At 35.8% G+C, this 25,867-nt stretch overlaps 2 protein-coding genes across 12 annotated transcripts in view; one reads left to right on the top strand and one right to left on the bottom strand.

Moving 5' to 3' along the window:
* brd9 (bromodomain containing 9) overlaps positions 1–14,750 on the bottom strand; it is a 164,175-nt gene extending 149,425 nt beyond the window's left edge. For both annotated transcript variants that reach the window (XM_073924715.1, XM_073924712.1), the window contains exon 1: positions 14,008–14,750. The gene's annotated coding sequence lies outside the window, so the exon portion shown is untranslated. The remainder of the gene's footprint in view (positions 1–14,007) is intronic.
* plekhg4b (pleckstrin homology domain containing, family G (with RhoGef domain) member 4B) overlaps positions 1–25,867 on the top strand; it is a 156,888-nt gene that overhangs the window by 3,463 nt on the left and 127,558 nt on the right. The window lies entirely within an intron of this gene.

Here is a 25,867-nt window from a genome sequence, read left to right on the forward strand (position 1 = left end):
AAAACAAGACTCGGCCGACTGGAAGCGTCAAAGAGTGGCTTATGAATGGAGTGATATCAGTCTGTGAACAAGGTCCAGCTGGTGATTGCAATCAGGATAGATGAATGAGCAGGCGTGCGTGTTTGGGAGCAGTGCATGTATGAAAATGTAGTCCTGGGAAATGCGGAAATGTAGTCATGAGAGTTCGTGTGAGAACCAGCGATCCTCTGGGAAGCGATCGCTGGTTGTGTGACATCTATTCAGCTTAAAGTGACATTTAAAGGCTTAACTAGGTTAATTATGTTAAAGTTAGAGTAATTAGGCAAGTTATGGTTGCTTAAGAGGGCTAATAATATTGACCTTAAAATGGTTTCAAAAAAATTAAAAACGGCTTTTATTCTAGCCGAAATAAAACAAATAAGACTTTCTCCAGAAGAAAAAATATTATAGGAAATACTGTGAAAATTTCTTTGCTTCTGTTAAACATCATTTGGGAAATATTTAAAAAAAAATTCACAGGAGGACGAATAATTGTGACTTCAACTGTATCTCACCATTGCATCTGCCACCTGTTCTCCAGACATCTGCATCAGCATCTGCTTTTGACAGAGCACTTTTGCTGAAGATTTCCCGTTCATGCATCTTCTAACTCCTATATAAAGACACTTGCGCTACTTTGCACGACTAAGCCTTTCTAAGGAAAATGTGATTATCTGCCGCCCCGACCCGCATTCACACACATGCATGAGAAAAGCTCCGCAACACAATAGAGGCGCAGGGAGAATTACACCACAGACAACAAGAACAGATTAGATGATACAATACGTGCATCTGCTGTTTAGAGAAGAGGATTCATTTACAGTGCTGGACCGTGACCGATGCGGGATATTCTGGGTTTAATTGTATGATTAGATAAAACAGTCTTAAAGGAACACTCCACTTTTGTTGGAAATAGGCTCATTTTACAGCTCACCTAAAGGTAAACTGTTGAGTTTTACCATTTTTTTTATCAGTTCAGCTGATCTCCCGGTCCCTTTTAGCTTAGCTAAGCATAGATCATTGAATCAGATTAGACCACTAGCATCTTACTCAAAATTTAAAAAAAAATATATATATATCATTTTTGATAAGTTTGATAAAGTTTGGAAAATTAAGTTTGGTAGCGCCTTTAGCTTAGCTTAGCATAAATCATTGAATCAGATTAGACCACTAGCATCTTACTCAAAATTGTAAAAAATATATATAATTTTTGATAAGTTTGATAAAGTTTAGAAATTTAAGTTAACCCATTAACCCATTGACTTCCATGGTATTTGTTTCTCCTAGTATAGAAGTCAGAAGTCAGTTTTTCAGAATGTCTTCTTTTGTGTTCAACAGAAGAAAGTAACTGATGAAAGTTTGGAACTACTTGAAGGAGAGTAAACAGTGAGTAAATGTTCATTTTTGGGTAAACTATCCCTTTAAAGCTTGACTTTTCTGTAGTGCACAGTGTTTTCTGTAGTACACGACGGAAAATTTAAAAGTTGCTTATTTCTACGTCGATGGATGGGAATTATACTCTCATGCTGGTGTAAAAATCAAAGAACTTTTAGCTTAGCCTAGCATAAATCATTGAATCGGATTAGACTATTAGCATCTTACTCAAAATTTAAAAATATATATATCATTTTTGAAAAGTTTGATAAAGTTTGGAAAATTAAGTTTGGGAGCACCTTTAGCTTAGCTTAGCATAAATCATTGAATCGGATTGGACCATTAGCAACTCGCTCAATTTTTTTTAAAGACTTTTGATCATTTTCCTATTTAAAGGGGGTTGTTTACCCAAAATGTCATTATTTTCTCACCTATTACCTGTTTCAATTCAAACCTTTAAGAGTTTTTTTCTTGTGATCAACTTTCGTGCAGATATTTTGAAGAAAGCGGCAAACCTGTAACCATTGACTTCCATAGTACACTGAAAAAAGTGTTGCATGCAGAACTGTTGCAAACAATTTATTTGTGTTGAATTTAAACAAACAAATTAAGTTTAATAATGTTCAACTTAATTTGTTTGTTTAAATTCAGCCCAAACAAATTGTTTACAACCACTTAACGAAAAATTATTTAAGTAAATCCAAGGAATCACCTTTAAATATTTGTATTTTTTTATTTGTGTATTTAGTATTTCTTCTTCGATGGAGTCAGTGGTTACAGCTGTTCAGCTTTCTTCAAAACGTCTTCTTTTGTGTTCAACAGAATAAAGAAACTCATAAAAGTTTGGAACCACTCGAAGGGAAGTAAATAGTCAATAAATGTTCATTTTTAGGGTGAACCATCACCTTAAAAGTTGATATTTTCTTGGTAGGTAGCTAGAAACTACTGTATACTCATGCTGACATAACAATCAAGGAAATTTTAGCTTAGCATAGCATAGATAATTGAATCAGATTAGACCATTAGCATCTCACTTAATTAAAAAGAAAGAGTTGATTAATTTTTTTATTTAAAGGGACAGTTCACCCAAAACTGAAAATTCTGTCATTATTTACTCGCCTTTTACTTTAAACCTTTAAGAGTTTCTTTCTTCTGTTGAACACAAAAGAAAATATTTTAAAGAAAGTTCTAAACCTGTAACCATTGACTTCCATGGTATTTGTTTCTCCTAGTATAGAAGTCAATGGTTACAGTTTTTTTTTTCAGTATATCTTCTTTTGTGTTCAACAGAAGAAAGTAACTGATGAAAGTTTGGAACTACTTGAAGGAGAGTAAACAGAGAGTAAATGTTCATTTTTGGGTAAACCATCCCTTTAAAGCTTGACTTTTCTGTAGTACACAGTGTTTTCTGTAGTACACGACGGAAAATTAAAAGTTGCTTATTTCTACGTCGATGGATGGGAATTATACTCTCATACTGGTATAATAATCAAAGAACTTTTAGCTTAGCCTAGCATAGATCATTAAATCGGATTAGACCACTAGCATCTTACTCAAAATTTAAAAATATATATATCATTTTTGAAAAGTTTGATAAAGTTTGGAAGCACCTTTAGCTTAGCTTAGCATAAATCATTGAATCGGATTGGACCATTAGCAACTCGCTCAATTTTTTTAAAAGAGTTTTGATCATTTTCCTATTTAAAGGGGGTTGTTTACCCAAAATGTCATTATTTTTTCACCTATTACCTGTTTCAATTCAAACCTTTAAGAGTTTTTTTCTTGTGATCAACTTTCTTGCAGATATTTTGAAGAAAGCGGTAAACCTGTAACCATTGACTTCCATAGTACACTGAAAAAAGTGTTGCATGCAGAACTGTTGCAAACAATTTATTTGTGTTGAATTTAAACAAACAAATTAAGTTTAATAATGTTCAACTTAATTTGTTTGTTTAAATTCAGCCCAAACAAATTGTTTACAACCACTTAACGAAAAATTATTTAAGTAAATCCAAGGAATCACCTTTAAATATTTGTATTTTTTTATTTGTGTATTTAGTATTTCTTCTTCGATGGAGTCAGTGGTTACAGGTGTTCAGCTTTCTTCAAAACGTCTTCTTTTGTGTTCAACAGAATAAAGAAACTCATAAAAGTTTGGAACCACTCGAAGGGAAGTAAATAGTCAATAAATGTTCATTTTTAGGGTGAACCATCACCTTAAAAGTTGTTATTTTCTTGGTAGGTAGCTAGAAACTACTGTATACTCATGCTGACAAAACAATCAAGGAAATTTTAGCTTAGCATAGCATAGATAATTGAATCAGATTAGACCATTGGCATCTCACTTAATTAAAAAGAAAGAGTTGATTAATTTTTTTATTTAAAGGGACAGTTCACCCAAAACTGAAAATTCTGTCATTATTTACTCGCCTTTTACTTTAAACCTTTAAGAGTTTCTTTCTTCTGTTGAACACAAAAGAAAATATTTTAAAGAAAGTTCTAAACCTGTAACCATTGACTTCCATCATATTTGTTTCTCCTAGTATAGAAGTCAATGGTTACAGTTTTTTTTTTCAGTATATCTTCTTTTGCGTTCAACAGAAGAAAGTATCTGATGAAAGTTTGGAACTACTTGAAGGAGAGTAAACAGTGAGTAAATGTTCATTTTTGGGTAAACCATCCCTTTAAAGCTTGACTTTTCTGTAGTGCACAGTGTTTTCTGTAGTACACGACGGAAAATTAAAAGTTGCTTATTTCTACGTCGATGGATGGGAATTATACTCTCATGCTGGTGTAATAATCAAAGAACTTTTAGCTTAGCCTAGCATAAATCATTGAATCGGATTAGACCACTAGCATCTTGCTCAAAAAAAAAAAGAAATAAATATTGTGATACTTTTCCTATTTAAAGGGATAGTTACCCAAAACTGAAACTTCTCTCATTATTTACTCGCCTTTGACTTGTTTCAAACCTTTAAGAGTTTCTTTCTTCTGTTGAACACAAAAAAAGACATTTTGAAGAAAGCTGAAAACCTGTAACCACTGACTTCCATAGTATTTGTTTCTCCTAGTATTGAAGTCAAGGGTTACAGGTTTACATCTTTCTTCAAAATATCTTCTTTTGTGTTCAGCAGAAGAAAGAAACGTATGAAAGTTTGAATCCACTTGAAGGAAATTAAAAAAGTGATTACATTTTCATTTTGCGTGAACTATATTGACTTTTCTGTAGTACAGTGTTTTCAGTAGTACACCAATGGAAAATTAAAAGTTGCTTATTTCTAAGTTGATAGCTAAGAACTGCTCTCATTATGGTGTAATAATCAAGGGACCTTCAGCTTAGCTTAGCATAAATCATTGAATCGGATTAGACCATTAGCATCTTGCTCTCTTACTCTCTCATTACTTCTTTAAAAACTTAATGAATTTCTTTCTTCTGTTGAACACACAATATCTTAAAATAAGATGGAAACCTGTAACCATTGACTAAGCAAAGAAAAAGATAACAGTGACTGAATGTTTAAACTGTAAAACATGCACACGAGTGATTTATTTATTTTGAATGATCTTAATTACTACAAGCAGTACCATCTTCGCTGCATCTTCTTACACTAAATATTAGTATTATTAGTATTAGTATATACAGAAAAGGACAATTAATTATTTAAAACAGTTCCCAAATACTTGTACTGATCAACACTCTCAACACCCACTCCATTAATGCTGGTTTGCATTAATAATTAATTTTACAGTGCATCGTTAATTAAAAATAATAAAAAATGAGATACAGATAAGTAAGAAAAAGTAAGGCAAAAGTAACATAATGCTTTACTTTGCATAAAAACTAACTCACTTACTCAAACTAGTTACTTTGTTTGGGTGTAACTCAATATTAATGCAAAGCACCGTTCTCCAGCACTGCTCATGACTAGTTTTGTGGTTCAGGATCACACATATAGTCAGCATTATTACTCAAATCATGCGTGCAGTGGTGCAGGTGATGGGTTTGTGTTGTTTTTAGCGAGCAGCAGTTTGGTTGTGTGTGTGTGTGTGTGTGTTTTTGTGAGGCTCGTTGCAGTGACATCAAAGAGGCAGCTGAACAATTGCCTCATTCTGCCCTTCTACCCCCACTGTCTCTCCACTATTTCCACTTGATTAAGCTCCAAGCCTCTTGAGTCGAATCCGCAGGGAGAATGCTTCACTAATTTCAGGACGGGACTTCCAAACAAAAACAGGGTCACTTTTTCTGTCGGCTCTAATTTGAGTCAGGTTGAATCAGGTAGGATTTGTCTTCCCTCGGTGTTTGAACGTGTGCACGGAGGAAAGAAAAAAATAAATAGTACAGAAAAGCGACTACCTCATTTAATTCAGACGAGAAAAAGAATTCAAATGTAAATGTTATGCAGTGTTGAATGTAAAAATTAAGTAGTTACTGTGATTAAATTATTTATTCACTGAAAAAGTAAAGTAAGAGAAAACTTTACATTTTTAGGTCTTTTAAATATTTATTTATAATTTACTTGCTTTAAATACTATAAAGACATTCTACAGAGTTGTTACCATAGCAACTATAGAATCACCACAACAGATCAATTACTATAGTTGTTGTGTTACCATAGAAACTATAGAATCACCACAACAGATCAATTACTATAGTTCTTGTTACCATAGCAACTATAGAATCACCATAACAGATCAATCACTATAGTTGTTGTGTTACCATAGCAACTATAGAATCACCACAACAGATCAATTACTATAGTTGCTGTGTTACCATAGAAACTATAGAATCACCACAACAGATCAATTACTATAGTTGTTGTGTTACCATAGAAACTATAGAATCACCACAACAGATCAATTACTATAGTTCTTGTTACCATAGCAACTATAGAATCACCACAACAGATCAATTACTATAGTTGCTGTGTTACCATAGCGACTATAGAATCACCACAACAGATCAATCACTATAGTTGTTGTTACCATAGCGACTATAGAATCACCACAACAGATCAATCACTATAGTTGTTGTTACCATAGCGACTATAGAATCACCACAACAGATCAATCACTATAGTTGTTGTTACCATAGCGACTATAGAATCACCACAACAGATCAATCACTATAGTTGTTGTGTTACCATAGCGACTATAGAATCACCACAACAGATCAATTACTATAGTTGTTGTGTTACCATAGCAACTATAGAATCACCACAACAGATCAATTACTATAGTTGTTGTTACCATAGCGACTATAGAATCACCACAACAGATCAATTTCTATAGTTGTTGTGTTACCATAGTAATTATAGAATCACCACAACAGATCAATCACCATAGTTGTTGTTACCATAGCAACTGTAGAATCACCACAACAGATCAATCACTATAGTTGTTGTTACCACAGCGACTATAGAATTACCCAAACAGATCAATCACTATAGTTGTTGTGTTACCATAGCAACTATAGAATCACCACAAAAGATCAATTACTATAGTCATTGTTACCATAGCAACTAGAGAATTGCCACAGCAGAACAATTACTACAGTTGTTGTTACCATAGCAACTATAAAATGGTTATAGTTATTTATAATTTACTTGCTTTAAATATCATAAATACATTCTACAGAGTTTGCTGTAAATCAATTCAGAGAAGCAAAGTAATTATATTTTTTAGAATAAATCTATTTATTAACTAAAGATTTATCAATATTGTGCATGCTTAAGAGCGTAATTTACAGCACCAACCTAGACAATATAGCACTGCACACTATTACAAATTTTTAGAAAAGTAACTTTTTCCAACTTTTCAAGGTTAAAAATTGTTGGGAGAAACATTAAGCTCTCATAATGCAATTCAAAAGCAGATGTAAGTGCAAAAAAACATGACTCAAGTACACAGAAAACAAATATTTACAAATGTTGAATACAGTGAATATTGAATGCAAATATTGGCATATAAGTCAATATTTTGCTCCATTGCTGATCTCCATGTTCTCCAAGACTCTGTGATGCTGGTGATTGTGGTATCTGTTGAGCGGGCGGGTGTGTGTTTGAGTCTGTCATCTTCTATGAACTGAATATGATTAATGGCTTCAGATCTCACGGTGCATTAAAGACATGTTGCTTCTCATCTTTCATCTCATTCAGTGATTCGGCGCTGCTTAATTGCTGTTATTAATCTCCTTATGATCATTGACGTGGGGAATTTGTATTGCTCTGTCAGCCCAAGTGAACAAATACTATAGCAATTTGTAACAATTACTATAGTGTTTTTGAATGACGCTATTATACCGTATATTTACCTCATTTTGCTAATGAATGCTACTGCATACTGTAGTATTAAATATTGTGAACTGATAAATGCTGTAGAATACTTTAGGTTTTACTACAGTAAAGTGTGGTGTGATGTAATATGCAATACCCTATTAGTGTGGAAAACTACAGTATTGGAATATTTGTTTATATTACTATAGTTGTTGTGTGTTACTATAGCAACTATAGAATTACCACAAAAGTATTATCGCTGTAGTTGTTGTGTCACCAACCATAGAATCACCACAAAATATACATTACTATAGTTGTTGTGTTACCATAGCAACTATAGATTCACTACAAAGGTTCAGTCACCACAGTTGTTGTTACCATAGCAACTTTAGAATCACCATAACAGATCAATCACTGTAGTTGTTATGCTACCATGGCAACTATGGAATTTCCACAAAAGATCAATTACTATAAACAGCAAAAATCAGTGCAAGGCACTCAAGATTTGGGAAAAAATATTAAAAAGCCTTTATTCAAATGTCTGACCTTTTAAAACCAACGTGTTTCGGCAGAGAGCTGCCTTCATCAGGGTTACAGTGATAGTGCATCTGAAGTTTCTTTAAATGCTACGGTCTCATGACTCTTTATAATATCGATACCATACTAAAACAATATATTAAGTATTGATTAAGGGGGAAAATTTATATATATATATATATATATATATATATATATATATATATATATATATATATATATATATATATATATATATATATATATATATATATATATAAGAAGGGCATCCGCTGCATGCGTAAAACATATGCTGGATAAGTTGGCGATTCATTCTATATGTATATATATATATATATATATATATATAGAGATAGGCGGCCTCGTGCCTTAGCGCCCCATCAGTGCTGATATACAGCTATAGCACACTGCTATGGCTGCTATGCAAGTGTGATATTGCGTTTATACAACAGTTCGACGGCACAATCTTGTAAAAAAAGGAGAATATCAAACACAGAGAGTCTAAACCCCTTTTGTATTAGGAACTACTTTCTTCCGCCATTTATTCACATCTGCAGCTGACGTCAGAATAGCTGAAGCTGTTACTAATTCACCAACATCACTTTAGAGAGCATTTGAATGATTCTCTATAACGTAAAGCTATGCTTCTGGTGCATGACCCAAGGTGATGACAAAACAGCAAATTTTGCTCACATTTTAAGATTATAAGGCTGAACGTGACATGAAATGCCATCCGTCTACAGAGATTTCTCACCAGACTGCTGTTGTGTTTGCGATAAGGAGGGACAAGGCTGAATCCAGCTTCTTATTTGCAGCTTCTTATTGACTCTATCCGGTCCACCTTAAAACCACGAGGCTTCCGTTTTTCAGCTTTTAATTCACGCTCAAGAGAACACACTGAGCAAGGGCTTATTATGCGGTTCTGGCGCCATCTTGTGGATAGAAAACGTCAACTGTCGCCGGCGAGCTGTCTCTCAGAAATTGTAAATATTTTAACAATAGGCACTATTCTTGCAAATAAACTGCATAGTTGCAGTCTAAACAACTACATTCTCCTCTAAAAAGCCTCAAAAGTATATTTGGTTGTCTAACAGCAGTAATATTTGTCAAACTGTAGTGTCTGCTTGTTGCTGGCTGTATGTAGGCGGAGTAATACACAAAGGGCAAAGAGGCTGTACGAATGCTGATATTACTTAAAGATATCACGGCTATCAGCAAATTAAATACGAGATCCAGACCGAACTGTTGTATATATATATATATATATATATATATATATATATATATATATATATATATATATATATATAGTATGTATATATATATAGTATGTATGTATGTGTGTGTGTGTGTGTGTATATGTGTGTATATTTGTGTGTGTGTGTATATAGTATAAATATATATATATATATATATATATATATATATATATAGTATGTATATATATATATATATATATATATAGTATGTATATATATATATATATATATATATATATATGTGTGTGTGTATATGTGTGTGTGTATGTATATACTATATATATGTATATGTGTATATATATGTGTATATGTTTGTGTGTATATATATGTGTGTGTGTGTGTGTGTGTGTGTGTGTGTGTGTGTGTGTGTGTGTGTGTGTGTGTGTGTGTGTGTGTGTGTGTGTGTGTGTGTGTGTATATATATACACACACATATACATAATGCTCATACACTTGTCATACACATGCATACCTATTCAGCAGTATATATTGAAAGTCTGTTGAACATTCTTGATATAACAATCTGTAGAGTATTCTTACAAAAAAGGAGAAAAATCCAATTCACCATTTAAGTCTAGAAGTCTAGTCACTTTTAATGTATAGATCCAACAGGTTTCTCTGTTTTAATCAGAGAGGTTATTGTATATATAGTTGAAGTCACAATTATTTACCCTCCTGTCCAATGTTTATTCATTTAAAAAAAATTTGTGTTAAAAAGTGATGTAAATTGGGCTAGGAGCTATCAAAAAAAAAGCTAGGACTTTTCACTGTATTTCTGCTAATATTATTTTCTTCTGGAGAAATAGTCCAGTTTATTTATGCTTGTCAATTTGGACATGCAGATGATTTAAAAAAAGCATTTTGCAACTTTTCACCAAAACAAGTACAGATTCCCTGTTTCTTAAAGGCTGATTTATACTTCTGCGTCAAACACCGGCGTATGCTACGGCGCTGACGCATAGCCCTTCGCCGTGGCCATCGCCGTCACTGACGTGCACCTCTCAAAAAATGTAACTACACGTCGCAACGACGCGTAGCGTAAGCTCTGTGATTGGTCGGCTTGGTAGCGCTAACGAGTCTGGGCGGGACCGAGAGCCGCGCGAATGGCGCGAGCGATTGTTTACAAGTGTGGAGTCCCGTGAAGGAGCTCCGGATGGAAAGTTTTGTTTTGTGTTTACCTTATAGTTAAAGTTGTTGCACGTCCGCCGGTTCCTGCCTCAAAATGAGCGAGTTTGAGCCACTTGTACATCCCGGAAGTGTTCAGGAAAAGCAAAAAAGCAGAGAAGAAACTCGACACAGAGGAACATTTACACCTCACTGCCAACTAGCGTTTCGGAAGTGTTAATGCAGACCGACAGAGACAGCGCGCAAAAGTATAAATGCACAGCCACGCGCGTTGCCTGCGCCGTGGGTTACGCCAGTCACCTGACGCAGAAGTATAAATCAGGCTTAAAGCAGTTGCTTAGCAATGTGCAGTTGTGTCCCGTGCAGACAGTGACCCAATGGGTTGTTTTTCTCCTCAGACCACTGCACTGTGAATACTAATGCTCTCACTACACACAATGAAGGAAAACACATCTTAACATACGCTAACTCCCTCTGAATATCTTGATGTACACTGTAATAAATCTCCGTTAATGAACAGTTTCTGGATTCACAAGTGCTTATTTGCGGTGGCAAATTGCATGTTGATCTCTGCTCTGTCCACTTTTGATGTTGAAAATTCAACTCTACAGTTTAACAAAGAGACTTTTATTGACAATTTAGTAGTTTATTAGATAATATTAAGTATTAGAAATACTATCTAGAGAAAGAAGTCTGTAAAATAACAGAAAATGTGCTGCAGTTTATTACAAGGGTTTTGTAGTGTAATAGACAACACCAACCCAGACAATATAACACTATAAGTCTCTTTTAATTTTACTTTTCAAGGTTAAAAGTTGTTGTAAAGAAAGATAAAGATCCCATAATGCAATTCAAAAGCATAAATAAATTTATGGATATTTCTTTTACAGTGTTTGGAGTTCTAAACTTCAGTATGTCTGCATTTCTCTCTGATTTGGCTTTTTTTGTGTGTGTGTGTGTGAGAAAAGCTTTGAACAAGATTACAGACTTGTTGAATGGATGTCTAAAGCCCTTAAAGGAATAGTTCACACACAAATATATATATTTTTTCTCAATGACTCACGAGGAGGCATGGTGGCTCTGTGGTTAGCACTGTGGCCTCACAGCAAGAAGGTCGCTGGTTCGAGTCGCGGCTGCTTCAGTTGGCGTTTCTGTGTGGAGTTTGCATGTTCTCCCTGTGTTGGCGTGGGTTTCCTCCGGGTGCTCCGGTTTCCCCCACAGACCAAACACGTGCTATAGGTAATTGATGAACTAAATTGGCCAACAGTATCTGGATGCAGCCATTATGATGCAAACTGAGACTGCATCACTCAGCGATGCAATGTCAGACACAATGCACTCATATGGAGCGAGTGACGTCACTGAGACGGGTAGGGTTAGTGGTGGGGTTAGGTGAGCCTATTAAAAAGCATTGGATGCAGCCCAGATTGCACTGCACCAGGTCTGCAGCCAGACCCCTCTCAAATTGGCCATAGTGTATGAGTGTGCATGGGTGCTTACCAATGCTGGGTTGCGACTGTAAGGGGATCTGCTGTGTAAAACATATGCTGGAATAGTTGACGGTTCATTCCGCTGTGGTGACCTCTGATGAATAAAGGGACTAAGCCGAAGGGAAATGAATGAATTAATGTTTACCCATCTGAAGTGGTTACAAACCTTTAAGTTTCTTTCTTCTGTTGAACACAAAAGAAGATGTTTTGAAGGAAGTTGAAAACCTGTATTCGTTGACTTCCATAGAAGGAGAAACACAAACTATGGAAGTTTTACAGGTTTCCAACATTTTCAAAACATCTAATATGTAATGTTCAATTTAATGTACTTTTGGAGTTAATATTCCTGGTCACCACTAGAGGGCTGTGTTTGAAATGGCATCATCGCTCTGTGTGTGTGTGTGTGTGTGTGTGAGACTGTGTGTGTGGCATGTCATGGTTTTGCCAAGTACAATATGATCCTGGGTTGACATCTATCTTGATCCTGGGACATTTTTGTTGGAATATGTAATCCATACCCATTCCCTAGCACTAAACCCAACTATAATTGTACATTATTCCCAAAATCAGAGGGGAATAATAGTTGGATAACACGCATGTAGAAGTGCATAAACCTAAATGTTAATCTAAACTTAACGTATAAGCGGTAAACACATCCCTTAATACTGATTGGCTGATTGGAATGTTGTTCCGGGATCAATATAGATGTTCATCCAGGATCACATTGTACTTGGTGAAATCGGGTTGGCGATGACGTGTATGTAGCTGATGATGATGATGAACACATTAAGGTATAAGGAGTAAAAATTAAATATTTATAGATGTCACCAAGCAAATAATGAGTATTAATAGTGGTGATTTTATACAGACTAAATAAGAACTATATTATAAAGAAATGAGGGTCCAAGATGCGTCTTATAATGTTCTTAATTATGCAAATAAAAAATATAGTTGAATATGTTATAGTTATAGTAAATATAGTTGACATGGTGGCTCAGTGGTTAGCACTGTCGCCTCACTCCAAGAAGGTCACTGGTTTGAGTCCCGGCAGGGTCAGTTGGTGTTTCTGTGTGGAGTTTGCATGTTCTCCCCGTGTTGGCGTGGGTTTTCTCTGAGTGCTCCGGTTTCCCCCACAGTCCAAACACATGCGCTATAGGGGAATTGATTAACTAAATTGGCTGTAGTGTACGAGTGTGTCGGTGTGTGAGGGTGTATGGGTGTTTTCCAGTACTGGGTTGCGGCTGGAAGGGCATCCGCTGTGTGAAACTTATGCTGGAATAGATGGCGGTTCATTCCGCTGTGGCGACCCCTGATGAATAAGGGACTAAGCTGAAGGAAAATGAATGAATGACTAAATTATATTGAAATGATGTAAGGCTGATCAACTATATGGGTAAATCCTAGTTGGTTTGTTGGCTAGTGGCAAAAAATTACAATTTCAGATGACGATTAAAGTACTTTAGATGTGTATGGAAACTATTATTACTATTATTAAATAGAAACTATTAGAATTAATAATTAGTAACTATATTATTAATCTTCTGTGAAGAAATTAAGAAATGTATGTTTGCTCAAAAGAAATAATCAGATCAGATTGTAATGCACTTAATCCTGTCACAATAATCAATATCTGGACTTATTGCGCAACTAATGGACTTGAACTCTTATCATTTTTGGTGATGAACTATACAGTGCATCTGGAGAGTATTGCTTTTTCCACATTGTTTTATGTTACAGCCTTAGTCTAAAATAGATTAAATTGATTTATTTCCTCAACATTCTACACAAATTCCACCATAATGACAATGTGAAAAAAAAGAGTTTTTGAAATTGTTGCAAATTTATTAAAATAAAAAGCTGCAAAATCAGATGTTCATCAGTATTCACAGACTTTGTTCAACACTTTGTTGATGCACCTTTGGCAGCGATTACAGCCTCAAGTCTTTCTGAATATGATGCCACAAGCTTGGCTCACCTGTCTTTGGGAATTTTGGCCCGTTCCTCTTTGCAGTACTTCTCAAGCTCTATCAGGTTGGATGGGAAGCGACGGTGTTCAGCCATTTTCAGATCTCTCCAGAGATGTTCAACAGGATTTAGGTCTGGGCTTTGGCTGGGCCACTAAAGCACATTTAGTTGTTGTGAAGCCACTCTATTGATATTTTGGCGGTGTGCATTGGGTTATTGTCCTGCTGGAAGATGAAGCGTCGCCTCAGTCTGAGGTCAAGAGCACTCTGAAGCAGATTTTCATTCAGGATGTCTCTGTACATTGCTGCATTCATCTTTCCCTCTATCCTGACTAGTCTTCCAGTTCCTGCTGCTGAAACACATCCCCACAGCATGATGCCAACACCACCATGCTTCACTGTAGGGATGCTGTTAGCCTGGTGGAGCGCTGCCTGCTTTTCTCCAAACGTAACGCCTGGCGTTCACTCCAAAGAGTTCAGTTTGAGTCTCATCAGAGCAGAGAGTTTAGTTTCTGATGGTCTGAGAGTCCTTCAGACGCCTTTAGGCAAACTCCAGGTGGGGAGTGTCTTCCGTCTGGCCACTCCTCCATACAGGCCTGATTGGTGGATTCCTCCACAGATGGTTGTCCTTCTGTAAGGTTCTCCTCTCTCCACAGAAGAACGCTGGAGCTCAGCCTGAGTGACAATCGGGTTATTGATCACCTCCTTGACTAAGGCCCTTCTCCCCTGATCACTCAGCTTAGATGGCCGACCAGCTCTAGGAAGAGTCCTGCTGGTTAAACATCTTCCACTTATGGATGATGAAGGCCGCTGTGCTCAATGAAGCTTTCAGAGCAGCAGAAATGTTTCTGTAACCTTCCCCAGCCTTGTGCCTCGAGACAATCCTGTCTCGAAGATCTACAGACAATTCCTTAGTCTTCATGCTTGGTTTGTGCTTTGACATGCACTGTCAATCCTGGGCCCTTATATAGACAGGTGTACGCCTTTTCAGATCATGTCCAACTGAATTGAGCACAGATTAAGCTGCTGAAACATCTCAAGAATGATCAGTGGAAACAGAATGAACCTGAGCTCAGTTTAGAGCTTCACAACAAAGGCTGTGAATACTGATGTACATGACATTTTTCAGCTTTTTTGTTTGTAATAACGTTGCAACAATTTCTAAAACTTTTTTTCACATTGTCATCATGGGGGATTGTGTGTAGAATGTTGAGAAAATGAATGAATTTAAGAGAAAAAATTGTTAAAAAATGAAGGGCTATCAATACTTTCCGGATGCACTATATATCGGCCGTACATAAAAACCAATTAGCAACACTTTAGCTTATTGTGCAACATCTCTATCTCTATTGGTCAGTGTCAGTATGGTAAAAAACACTACAGTATTAACTATAAATTACTATAGTATATTCTAATGGTGTGGTGTCTGACGATAAAACATGAAAATAGATCTGGTAGCAGATATCGCAGCCTCTGTTACTCTTTATGCTGTTCACATTTATTATTATTTATTTAGGATATGCACTTTCACATTCTGACTCCAATGACTGATTATTAAACTGTTCAAATGACTATAATTAAATGGAACATTCTTAAGAATGAAATATGATATGTTCTGTGGAAAAGTGCACTTGCAAACGGATGATATTATACTGTCATTCTGGCATTATATAATGATGAGTGGCATAAAATGGCCTTAAAATGACAATAATATCCTTTATCACAATATATTTTGGTGCAATATATCGCACAACAAAACAGAGATGTTGTGACATGCCTAAATGCACGGGGTAAAAATGTGATCCTGTACTACATGTATTGAAAACGTGAAATTCTTGTTTAAAACATTTTTCCTGTTTCAGATATTTTTAAGGATTTGTGCCTCAGTTTTCATTGTATGTAAAAGACAAAAGAGTATTTATTTGATATAAAAAGCTCCTACAAATAGCGTATTCCTAATCTCTACATGTTAAACTGGAAATTATTTTAACATGGAAAAGTAATAACACACTTAGTTCAGTTTAAGCGTTGAAATCGACTCCTAATTTGCAGATCAGTGGTTGTAATACGCAAACACACATCATTAAGGGTTATTTTTGGCACAAAAAGACCAAACTGTACAGCTTTACAGGCTGATAAGTGTGGAGATTCATCTTCAACAAACACTTGAGCAAACAGGAAAGAGTCATTACACAGATAAGCCTTCAAATGAGCAGCTTTACATAAGGACCGCCGCTCGCTCATATTGTGCTGCTAATTTTTGTTTGTAGAGTTTGAAGGTTTTGTTTGGTAGCAAAGTTTGGAGTCCTCGTGTTTTTTGTTATTGTAAAAATTCGCTTTTTTCCCCCGATGCTGCAGTTATACTGTAATATTGCAGAATATATTTAAAATAAATAAATAAAGATTGTCATTACCTCAGAAACTAAAGTAACTTTTTGGTTACATTGTCTTAAAGGTTCAGGACACCCTGGAGAACTTTTTTTATATATATTAACAGATGTGTGTGTGTTGAGCATCAGTTAAGACAATGTTAGCACCTGTCAGCTTTAATTGTGGGGAAAACTGGATAATTTTGAGCTTTTGTCAGCTCATTTCAGCTTCCGGGTTTAAAATGATTTTTGGGGAGGGATCAAAATCGGTGACGTAGCGAAGTACTGCAAGTGCAATGATGACGCGTCGGTTTCTCATTAATATTCATAGCAGAGTTTCATTATCCTATAAGAAGAGCCTGCTGCTTAATTATTCATGAGAGCACGACAGCACGCGCTTTCCGAAGGCAAGGCAGACGCAGACGCGCAGTAGCCGTTTATGAAGGCTCGTATATGTTTGTTTCCATGATCCACGGGGTTTGTTGCATGTTTTTTTCCCCGCGATCCTGTCAGGGCCGATCATACAGCAAAGCTGTGTGTGTGATGCAAGCATTTTTGTCGGGAGAGCAGCACGAGAATTGGAGAATGGCGGACGTTGTCTTGTATCAGCAGTTCATTCACATTCAGACACATCACTGTGCTGCTGTGTTCGCCTAAATCCTCCGATTACCAGCAGCACTAATGGTTAAAATAGACAGGTCAGGAGACCTGCTGCACTGAGTCTGCATTTAGATCTATGATTCAGACCCGGGGATTGAGGGAGAATCCTCATTTATAGTGTTTACATGAACACACTTATCTTTATAATGATATAAATTGTGGTTATGTGTATATGAAATTACGAATAACAAATGTAGCAGGGCACTAAATTACTGTTTATTTCTTTGCATTTTAACTTTGTAAACTATAAACTCATGCGTCTCCTCACGGTTTGCGTCTCATTTTGTGAGCTAACTGTCAACAACAGTTATTCGCTCCCCTTCTCCCCTGCTGGCCACGCCCACTCCTGCCTGATGCTCGCGGAGCTCCACGCCCATTAATCATGCATCTTTTGAAAAAGTTCTGAAGTAGACTTTAATCGAAAGTGGGGGGTGTCATGGCCCTTTAATTGTTGACTCAGAAGGGGCCAGCATGGAGGCTCAGTGGTTAACACTGTAGCCTCACTCACAGCAAGAAGGTTGCTGGTTTGAGCCTCGGCTGGGTCAGTTAGCATTTCCGTGAGGAGTTTGCATGTTCTCCCCGTGTTGTTGTGGGTTTCCTCAGGGTGCTCCGGTTTTCCCCACAGTCCAAACACGTGCTATAGGGCACTGGTTCCCAACTAGGAGGTCGCGGCCCACAAGGGGGCCTCAGCGAGCACTGTTGGGGGTCGCGTCATTTTTTAAACATTTCTCAGCACTGACAATGGGGCATATGCTGAGCTAGTGTGTTTCCCATGCTGATAAACTTCTAGTGACCTGTTATTGTGAGTTTTTTCCATTTTAAACGATTCCTGTTACAGCATCGATGTTGTATTGTAGTTAAAATACAATCAGTTAAACAGACTTTTGCATTCATTTAGTTGCTCAAGCGTAAAACGAGACAAAAAGCCGTTTACTCGCACTCGCCCATCAGAATCGGCAGGCTAGCGCAGAAGGTCTATTGAATATACTGGGGTAAAATAAATGCTCATTTTATAAAGATATGGCAGGGGGAATGTAATTTAATGCGGTGCTTCTTGTACAATCTGAGACCCACTTTATATCGGATATCACTCAGCTAGAGGAGATCGCTGATTTTTAAAGAAAACACACCTTAATTTTATTTTGCATTGACATACAGTTCACCGGAAACGATTAACCCAGATTACTGGCAAATTAAAAGTCCTATTAGCATGCTTCGGCATATATCGTATTAAAAGAATGAGCATGTTGCCTTAGTTCCTGTTATCTCCTAACTCAGTGGTCCTCAACTGCCGGTCCGTGGATCAAGTGGTACCAGCCGCACAGGAAATCATGAATTATTTCCATTTTATTATCTGCGTCTGAATGATCTTTTATTTTCAAAAGTCTTTTATTTTGAAAAATAACCGTACACTCGCTTGCATACCGGTCACTTGGATTTAACCCACAAGCAGCAAAATGAGTAAGAAACAGACGTCTTCGGAAATTGTGTTTTCTAAGAGGAAAAGGCCCAGTGAACGACCTACGAACTGCCAAGGAATAGAGCCGCTACACACTTGTCAACAAATCAGGTGAATCCAGCATGGCTCTGCAAGAAGATCAACTGTTGGAGATCACCAGTGGGGCAGTTCACATATTGCGTATTTCTAGAGTTTGCACAAGTTTGCTGTTTCTAACGAAGGTGTGTGGCATGTGCACACAAGTGGCGTGACGTGCTCTCGCCAATGACTCCCGCGAGCTCGAAACCCGTTTACACACTTTGTGATATTAACCCGACCCCCCCCCCCCATCCACATCATCGCTCAACCTAACCCCTCCACCCTCCTCAGTTTGTGATAACCCCGCCCCCTTTGCTCTTCAGTTTGCGATCAGTTACCCCCCGCATTTGTGGCAACACCACTGAGTGCATGGGTGTTTCCAAGTACTGGGTTGCAGCTGGAAGGGCATCTGCTGTGTAAAACATAGCTGGCATAGTTGGTGGTTCATTCTGCTGTGGCGACCCCTGACATTGAGAGATTAACGTCAACTAAGACTTAAAAGATTTTGTGGTTGTCATTACATTGGCACCATCTTGTGTCTGAATAATCTGGAGAAAGTCTTGTTTTATTTCGGCTAGAATAAAAGTGTTTTTTAATTGTTTTAAACCCATTTTAATGTCAATATTATTAGCCCCCTTAAGCAATATTAGTTTTTGATTGTCTGCATAACAAATCACTGTTATACAATGACTTGCCTAATTACCCTAACTTTACCCTAGTTACCCTAGTTAAGCCTTTAAATGTCACTTTCAGCTGAACACTAGTGTCTTGAAGAATATCTAGTCTAATATTATTTACTGTCATCATTGCAAAGATCAAATAAATCAGTTATTAGAAATGAGTTATTAAAACTATTATGATTAGGATTGTGTTGAGAAAGTCGTCTCTGTTAAAATTGGAGAAGAACATATACAGGGGGTTGAATAATTCAGACTGTAACTGTTTGTCACAGGAGTTGTACATTCCCATTTCACGAAACTCAGAGATAATTGAAGAGTTGTTCAGGAAACTGAATCTGCTTGTTTCCAGTAAAGCTTCATAAATGAGCGAGAATCATGAGACACGACACGCTCCCTTGAGCTCATCCTGCGTTCAGAATAAGAGCAGGAGTAAACGCACATCCGCCGCTCGTGCACGGGCGAGGTGCTTCCTGTTTTCATTATGGATGATTATACCAGTCTCCGGAGGACGCTGTATCTGTGAAGAAACTCTTTAAGATCAGCTCATACATGTTAAAGTACATGCTGGAGGAGTGTGGTGTAACTCACAGTGACGTCAAACTGACCGATGACAATTACATAGCACTACAACACTGCAATAGTCTGGTTAATATCATCGAATCTAACATGTCTGTTTTTTAGCTTGTCTAAATAATCCTATAATCCTAAATAATCCTAAAATCTCCTATTTTGTTGTTTTTTATCTTTTTTTATTTTAAGCATAATATTAACCTTTCTAATTATTTTTGACCTTTTTTATTCTCTAACAGTCACAATCAGTGTTTGCCATGGGTAAAATCATAAATAAAAGCATGATGTTTCCTACTTGTTTTGTTTTTAAATTCAATATATTCAGTTGTGTCACTGTTTTCTGTTACGTTTTATTTTATTGTCAGCATTTTTCTTCTTTTTTTGAATTTTGTAAATTGAATTTTTCTTTCCAGTTTTCCTTGTTTTGCTCTTTGCTTTCTCTGTTTACAGTAAATAGCATTTTTATGACTGAATGACATGATTCCATGATCAGTTTTTTCATGCACATGCCTACACTACTGCATGCAGAGACTTGCTTTGCATTATCAAATCTAAAATATTATATATCTAATTTATATATATATATATATATATATATATATATATATATATATATATATATATATATATATATATATATATATATATATATAAAACGTTTTTCATGGATTGCAATTTTCCAGTTTATATTTTGCTTGTATTTGTTGCATGATCAGTGTTTTTCATTTGTATCTAAAAATAATTAAACATGATATTAAGATGATCCTTGCATCATCAAATCTAACATGTCTGTTTAATTAGTTTGTCTAAATTATGTTTCTTCATTAAATATCTCCTTTTTTTGCTATTTTCTATTTTTCTCTTTTACTCTAAGCATAATTTTAACCTGTCCAAAAATATGTTTATTCTCTAACAGTCATAATCAGTGACTGTTAGAGAATAAATAAAAATAATAATAAATAAAAGCATGATGTTTTCTACTTGTTTTGTTTGAAAATCCATATATTCAGTTGTGTCACTGTTTTCTGTTACGCTTTATTTTATTGTCAGCATTTTTCTTCTTTTTTTGATTTTGTAAATTAAATTTTTTTCTTTCCAATTTTACTTGTTCTTTCTCTGTTTACAGTAAATAGCATTTTTATGACTGAATGACGTGATTCCATGATCAGTTTTTTCATGCACATGCCTACACTACTGCATGCAGAGACTGGCTTTATATTATCAAATCTAAAATATGCTTTTTCAAAAATTGTCTATCAAAAAAAAAACTATTTTTTATTGAATATTTGTAATTTTGTTGTTTAATATATATATATACATGAATCATTTTTTTGTGGATTGCATTTTTTTTTTGTTTTTTTGCATGCTCAGTGTTTTTCTTTTATATCTTAATAATAAAACATGATATTAACATAAATTTTTTGCATCATCAAATTAAAAGTTTTGATGATGCAAATAGTATTTTTTAGTTTGTCTAAATCATGTTTTTTATTGAATGTCTTGTATTTTCTATCTTTCTTTTTTACTCTAAGCATAATTTTAACCTTTCCGAAAATACTTTTGAATTTTCTTTTAGTCTGAATCATAATCAGTATTTCCCACGTGTAAAATAATAAACAAAGCATGACGCTTACTACATGACATAATATGTAATCTAGTAAACATGTCTCTTAATGTCAGCATTTTTCTTCTTTTTTTGATTTTGTAAATTGCAAATTTACTTATTTTTCATTTTTCTTTCTCTGTTCAAAGTAAATGGCATTTTTATGACTGAATGACGTGATTCAGTTTTTTCCATGCGCATACCTAAACTACTGCATGCAGTAACTTGCTTTGCATGATCAAATCTCGAACGTACTTTCTTTTAAAACAATTTCCCCTTATCTGATAGACTTTAATGAAGTATAGTTTGCGGTTCCCCTTTAAGCTGAACTCTGCAGAGGTCACCAGACTCCGCTGCTCTGAATGACACTCACATTTTCTCTGACCTGAAGAAGAAAACGCGCCTCTGAGATATTTACAGTCCTCCTGACATGACTGTGAAACTGTCTGGAAAACCGACTCTCATGTTTAAAGCCCTCCTGAACACATTCTTCCCGCATTGCTCTGTAATTTCTCTCCTGTGTTGAGCAGATGAAAGACTGGGCTAATATTAACTCTACATCTCCAGGTGTGTAATACAGCCCTGCCGTCAGTTTCTCTTCCTTCTGTCTCTAATCACAGCCTGTGAAACACACACACACCTGTCCTGAACACTGTAGGTCAGAAATGAAAATATCTCATGGTGAAGTTTATTTAAGGAGTAAAATAACGCCGATATTTACTCCTCCATTGAAACTGCACTTACGTTTGTGTGGGAAATTACAGGCATGTGTGCTTTCATAACTCATTGGTTTCTGACTGCACTTTAATAGGCTTTCCTCAGTGATTTTTGACTGTGTGTTTTGGTTTGTTATTTTTTTGCAAAGTCAGTGACAAACTCTATGACGTCAGCTCACACATCATCAAAACAACAATTACCATAATATCATCGATGCTAAATATCACACTCACCCAGTAAATAACAAGTATTTCATCACACAGGTCTTAAAATAAACAGCACATGAGTTTCTATGGAGTTTTGAAGCTTCTACTATGATGCTGTTGTTGTTTTAAAGCAAGGCAAGTTTATTTCTATAGCACAGTTCATGCAGAGTGGCAATTCAAAGTGCTTTGCATTAACAAGAATGAAAGAGACAAGTACAAATCGAATAAAAACAAATAAAAAAACTGATAAAAAAATGAAAATGTGTTAAACAAGTAATAAAAGAATGAAAATAAGGAAAAAAACACAATAGTGTGATCTGTGGGACGCAGCACAGTGCTCATTCAGTAAAGGCACAGCTAAACAGATGTGTTTTCAGTCTTGATTTGAACGTGCCTAATGTTGGAGCACATCTGATCATTTCTGGAAGCTGATTCCAGCAGCAGGGGGCGCTGTTAGTAGCTGAAGGCTGATTCAGTCTGCTTTGACTGAACTCCTGGGCCCGGTTTTTCAAAAGTAATCCACTGGGATTTTGGATAAGGGATTGGATCAAATCTTGAAAATGGGTTTTTCAAAGGAAAAACCGGATTACCTAATCAGATTAGATCACGTAATCTAATCTTGGTTTTGATCCGGATCAAACCTTTACTTTGGGTTTTTCAGACCTTTTTTGTAGGATTTGGATCACTTTGATCCAAAAAACCTGGATTAAACCGATCCCATCAGAAAGGTGGATTTAGTGTGGATTTCATGCCCAAACTGTAATAAAAACTTTAAAATTTTATTAAATAATACTATTTTTGGATCACACAGTATCTTACGAGATATACTATTTATTCATAAGGTTTTAATTTTATTTGTTCATCCATCGGGCTGTAGTGATTATTGGCTTTAACGTATTCAGCCTTTTAATATAGGCCTACAGCAAAGTAGAAATTGTAGAAATTTGGATAAGTTCCTATCCGGATCTTATCCAAAATCCCAGTGGATTACTTTTGAAGGTTTTTCAAAAGGTTTAATCCGGATCAAATTGATCCAGATTTAGTAATTCTGTTTTTGCGATCCGTGATCAGGTAATCCAGCTTACTTTTTGAGCCAGTTTTTCAAAGCTACATTGGATTGGATCAATCTGATTTGGATAGGAACTTTTCAGGATCACTAAATCTGGATTACCAGAGCTCAAACAGGAGAGGAAATCACAATGTAGAACTATAGATATGTAAAGAGCGACAAGTAGAATAGCCAGCGTGGGGTCAATATAACTTTATTTTTTTTAAATGAAAACTAAGAAAATGTAATAAATATTAAATTAATAATAATAATAAATAAGAAAAACAAGAAAAAGCCCACCCCATCCTCTTCCAGCAGTCCACTCATCTGAGACCTACAACACTGTACATTGAGGATATTTATAATAAGTTTCAAATATAGATGTAAATCAAAAAAATACTTAATGTCAAAAACTCCACAATAATCTCAGACTTCCTCATCTGATGTAAAGCGTATCCTTTAGGAGGGGGATCTCAAGTCTGGCCTTGGTTTGCTGCAGTTTGGTCAGAGTCAGTTGTTTCTCTGCCAGATGAAGCTGTGCTTCTGCCCTTTCAGTCTCTTTTTGCAATTGTTGAAAGAGATTTCAAAAATCCGTCATTGCCATTTCTTGCATTTTTTGTTTATTCTGTAATCATTGCATGCATCATTAATAAATATTCTAATAAGAAAAATATTTTCCATTGTGATGAATATATATATATATATATATATATATATATATATATATATATATATATATATATATATATATATATATATATATATATATATATATATATATATATATATATATATATATATATATATATATATATATATATATATCAATTAGTGACAGAATAAAATTGATTGTTTTTGGTCAGTTTTGACAGCTGTTAGGGGGATTATTTTATGAGGCCAAACTCTTTCTACTTTGCTGTAGGCCTATATTAAAAGGCTGAATACGTTAAAGCCAATAATCACTATAGCCTGACAGATGAACAAATAAAATAAAACCTTATGAATAAATAGTATATCTCGTAAGATACTGCATGATCCAAATATAGTATTATTTAATACATTTTGTAAGTTTTCTTTACATTTTAGGCATGAAATCCACGCTAAATCCACCTTTCTGATGGGATCAGTTTAATCCAGGTTTTTTGGATCAAAGTGATCCAGATCCTACAAAAAAGGTCTGAAAAACCCAAAGTAAAGGTTTGATCCAGATTAAAACCAAGATTAGATTACGTGATCTAATCCGATTAGGTAATCCGGTTTTCCTTTTGAAAAACCCATTTTCAAGATTTGATCCAATCCCTTATCCAAAATCCCAGTGGATTACTTTTGAAAAACCGGGCCCTGGAGTTTAGTTTACATGATCCTGATTAGCCTGATCTCACGCGAAAATGTAAGTATTTTACGTTTTGGCAGTTTAGTGGCTAATTCGTACGCATTCATACGAGTTCAGTCGTAAGAAAATGTACGATTTTAAAAAGGAGGCGTGGCACCTAACCCCACCCCTAAACCCAACCGTCATTGGGGGATACGCAAATCGTACCAAAATGTACGAATTAGATCGTACGAATTTGTACGAATTAGCCACTAAATGAAAAAGTTACGAATTGCCGTGAGATTGTGTTGAAAGATCTGAGTGATCTGTGCGGTTTGTATTCAGTCAGCATATCTGAAATGTATTGAGCTCCTAGGCCATTTAGTGATTTATAGAGCAGTAATAATACCTTAAACTCTATTCTGAATGTAACTGGCAGCCAGGGTAAAGACCTGAGGACAGGTGTGATGTGCTCTGATTTTTGAGACTACCAGTAGGTGCAGAAGGCCCCTACTGGCCCATATCTATCAGCTGATAACCACTGATAACTTACATTCAATCAAGTGATGACATTCAACAAACTGGCTGTGATATGGCTTATAGATGAATGAGGATTCTTGATGCAGTGCCCCCTGAAGGATTAGAGATCACAATTCCTCCAGATTCCTTGAATCTTTTAATGATGTTCTGCACTGTTGAAGGGGAAATATCCCAATGTCTTCCTCTCTTTCTTCGAGGAATATTGTTTTTAAACATATCAATCATTTTCGCACATCTGTTGGCAAACTGCTGACCATCGGCCCATCTTTGCTCCTAAAGGACTAGACTTTCTTGGATTTTTGGCTGTTTTTGTACTAAATCATAACCACAATCACCTGTTGACATCACCGGTTTCAAATCACGTCATTGTTTCACCCGTTTACCTGATTACCAGCCCTAAACTGCTCCTGTCACACTCCTGTTTCTTGAATGTGTTACATGTCTGAATGACAAGAAAGGATGGAGATTTGCAAATGAAATGAAGTTGACCAGACTAAACATTTTCTGTTTATATCGTCTGCAATCAAATACAAGTCACAGTAAATCAAAAAGGCACTACTTTCTTTTTTTATTTGTGTTTTCCATA

Source organism: Danio rerio, chromosome 16, assembly GCF_049306965.1.
Source record: "Danio rerio strain Tuebingen ecotype United States chromosome 16, GRCz12tu, whole genome shotgun sequence".
Classification (NCBI taxonomy): Eukaryota; Metazoa; Chordata; class Actinopteri; order Cypriniformes; family Danionidae; genus Danio; species Danio rerio.